This window comes from Penaeus chinensis, chromosome 28 (genome assembly GCF_019202785.1).
Source record: "Penaeus chinensis breed Huanghai No. 1 chromosome 28, ASM1920278v2, whole genome shotgun sequence".
Classification (NCBI taxonomy): domain Eukaryota; kingdom Metazoa; phylum Arthropoda; class Malacostraca; order Decapoda; family Penaeidae; genus Penaeus; species Penaeus chinensis.
The window spans coordinates 10,925,191-10,929,453 of NC_061846.1; positions in this window are offsets into that span (position 1 = coordinate 10,925,191).

A 4,263-nucleotide genomic window follows, 5' to 3' on the forward strand; every position below is an offset into this window, starting at 1 on the left:
AAGAAATAGAGAGCTTCTATAAAGAGGTTCACTTACCCAGCAAGAGTTTTAATGCCAAAATAGGTAAAAGGACAGAAGGAGAAATCTTAGTGGGGAAGTAGGCACTCCGAATGAATGAGGACAAATGCTAGTCAATTTTCTGGAGGCCCGATCACTCAATATCATGAATACATTTTTCGAAAAGGACTAGTTATAATATATAATATATATAATTAAAAAATGTGCAAGTTATTTATAAAGTAAATGTTGGCAGCAACCTTAGAATGGCCAGAAGCCAAATTAAATTACACCTCAAAAGGGAAAGGAACAAACTCATATGAAAGCCGCAGCCAAATTTAGTTAACTTGAAAACCAGAGCGACAAAAATGAACCTTAACATCCAAAAGAGATATTCACTTCTCAGCGACGAAGATCTCAGCATTGACCAAATTAACAAGCAGTTCAATGGCAAAATAAAGGAAGCTACGTCTGAAGCAGGCAGTAAGAACGTCAAACAAGCTCTTGGTGGAAACTAAATATCTTATGCAAAAACGTAGGGTCATGAAAGTATCATCAAACAGGGTCAAGATAGAATTATCTGAACTAACAAAGACTATAAATAAAAAGAAGAGAGAAGATGTACGGAAATTCAATACTCAAATAATAAATGAAACAGTGATCTGAGGTACCAACATGAAAACAGCTAAAATGAGACTTGGAAGAGGAGGAAATCAAATGTATGCAATAAAGAAACCATATAATAAGAAAGAAATCATAAAACTAGGGAAGACTTTACAGGGATCTACACAACTCAAATGAGCAATCAGCTACGGATAGAAGCAAACGCGGCAATTAGATGTACCTAACATCACAACAGAAGAAATAAAACACCAGGTGAAGACGGAATTAGTATATACCTTATAATTGATGCAGGAGAAATTGCAACAGTGAAACTAGTCATTTTTTTAAACAAATTCCTTCTCAACAAAAAAAAAGGAAAAATGAAACATTTTTTTTTGTGGGGATAGATAGGATCTGAAAAACTACAACCCCATAAGCCTCCTTTCAGTTACTTACAAACTGTTCACAAAAGTCATCATAACTCGCATCTCTGACAGACTGGATTCTAACCAGCCTAGGGAACAGGCAGGCTTCCGAAGTGGATTTTCAACAACAGACAACATCCACATGCTCGCCCAAACAAGATAAAAAATAAACGAACATAGGTAACTGTGTATGGCATTTATCGATTACAAAAAGGCATTTGACGCTGTACAAATACCAGCAGTACTATAAGCTATTCGAAGACAGGGAGTAGAAAAGGTATATTCTAAAATATTGGAAGATATATACGAAAGTCAAACTTGGGATGATCAAGTAAAAGACTAAGATCATGTTTACTAGTAGAGTTTAATTTGAACGGATACATGTACAAGGTAGAGGTAATGGACAAGTATATATACCTAGGGCAACTCATACAGACAATCACACCTAGCAGAGAGGAAATTAAGCTATGCATCAATCTAGGCTGGAGTGTCTTAAGCAGATACAGCAGCATACTAAGAGGCTCCTAGCCATTATGTGTTGAAAAAAAAACTGACTAATGCGTCCTCCCAGTTATGACCTATGGATCAGAAACATGGACTACAACCAAATTACTGGAGAGGAAGCTAATAAGTGCCCAGAGAGGGATGGAGAGGTTGATGCTGGGAATTAGCCTAAGAGATCGGATGAGGGCGACGTTGATCAGGGAACAAATTAAAGTGGAAGATATGTTATGAGCAGCAAAAAGATAAATTGGCAATGTGAAGGTCATATATGTCGGAGACAGGACAACAGATAGCAAAGGAAAGTAACAGTCTAGGATTTAGATAACAATAAGAGTCCAAGGGCCAGACCAATTTCAAGATGGTGTGACGAAATAACGAAATTTGGGGGCCGAGACTGGAAACAAAAAAACGCAAGACAAACATAGTTGGAAAAGATTTGGAGAGGCCTACGTCTGCAGTAGATTGATTTGGGCTGATGATAATATATGTGTATATATATACATATATATACATGTGTGTGTATATATATACATATATATATATATATACATGTTTGTATATATACATATATATATATATATATATATATATATATATATATATATATATATATGTATATACATGTATGTATATACATACATATATATATATATACATGTATGTATATATACATATATATATACATGTATGTGTATATATGTATATGTATATACATGTATGTGTATACATACATATATATATATATATATATATATATATATATATACACATGTATGTCCATATATACATATATATACATGTATGTGTTTATATACATATATATACATGTATGTGTATATATACATATATATATACATGTATGTGTATATATACATATATATATATATATATATATATATATATATATACATGTATGCGTATATATACATATATTCATATACATGTACATATATATATATATATATATATATATATATATATATATATATGTATATATACATTTATAAATGTGTATATATACAGATGACTGCAGTCCACTCAGTGGATTGACAGATTATCTCCGATTATGTTGGGGTTTGTAAACATTGAGTATTTTGAGCAACAGTTACTTTGAATGTTAGTGGAATCGCAATACCTGTGCCGGACACACCCATCAGCGATGAACCTACTACCCTAACTGAGGTTAGGATGGGGATTTCTAAGCTGAAGAGTGGGACAGTAGATAGATTGGACTGGCAGTAGGTGCTATGAACTCGATCAACAAGAGCATTTGGAGATGTCGGTACCTATGCAGAAGGACCAAGCTTTGTGCCTTCAAGGCCTTGATACTGCCAGTTATGCTGGACACTATCTAGTGCCTTGGAGTCTCCTCTTAATGCCTTTTGAAACGAGTCTCTTCGCCGGATCATGGTGGTTTCAGTTGGCAGGACTATGTGTCCAACTGACGGCTACACCGTGAGACCAGCATGGGATTTGTTACTTGCATAATCCGTGATCGCCATCTCGGGCTATACGGGCACCTAGCTTGTTTCCATGTGGATGACCCTGCCCATCAGGTTGTCTCTCTGCAAAATAATACTTGATGGAGGAAGCCCGTGGGACAACCTTGCAGTTCGACAAGACCTGGAGTTGGAGAAAGGCCGAAAGCCTGCCTAGAGACTCGCCATGAGGGTCCCTCGTGGCTGAAAGGAAAGGGTAGATGCGGCCATGCACCCCTGTCGACATTAGCCCTTTGATGATGATGATATATATGTGTATGAGTGTGTGTGTATGTATTAATGTGTATGTATATATATATGTATATATATATATGTATATATATATATACTCATAGTTATAATATATATTTACATATATATTCTTATATATATATATACTCATAGAAATTGAGGATTTCTGGCTCCTGGTATCAGTGTTCTGACCCGCAACGCTGGACTTGGTACAGCGATACAGGTAGAGTGGCCAAGGAGATCGACCACATCCTCGTTAGCACTCGATGGAGGATCCTCCAGAACTGCAGGGTGTATCGAAGCGCTGAGTTCTGTGGAACTGATCATAGATTAGTTGTGGCTACTCTCCGGGTCCACTTTAGAACCCCCCGTCGCACAAATGAACACCCTAGGGTGTTTCATTTGGACAGATTGAGGGAGGACGAGTGTACCCGGGGGTTTGCCGAGGCTATCTCTGGTCGTCTCACAGCACTCGAGGGCCAGACAGACCCTGTTCTTATGTGGGATACCTTCAAGCGTGAAATGCTTGATGCAGCTCAGGAATCCATTGGTGAACGCCCAAGAACAAGACAGAATTCCATCTCGCAGGAGACACTGGAAGCCACAGATGCTTGTCGTGCGGCTCGACTGTCAGGGGATCGCACCTTGCACTGCTCTCTGGTGCGCAGGACTAGGTCACTGTTGAGAAGGGATAAGGAACAGTTTATCAGTAGTCTTGCAGAGGAGGTCGAAAGCCATTTCCTTGTCAATGACCTTCGTCCTGCCTACCAAGCTCTGAGAAAGCTGAACTCCAAGTCCCCCCTCACAGACGACTGCAGTCCGCTCAGCAAGTGGCCAGATAATCTCAGATCCTGATGGGGTGCGTGTGTGTTGGGCTGAGTATTTTGAGCAGTTGTATAAGGTTGATCCACCAACAGTTAACAGGAATGCAGGTAATGTTGAGACTCCTCTGCCAGATCCACCCATCAGCGAGGATCCACCCTACCTGACCGAAATCAGGGGGG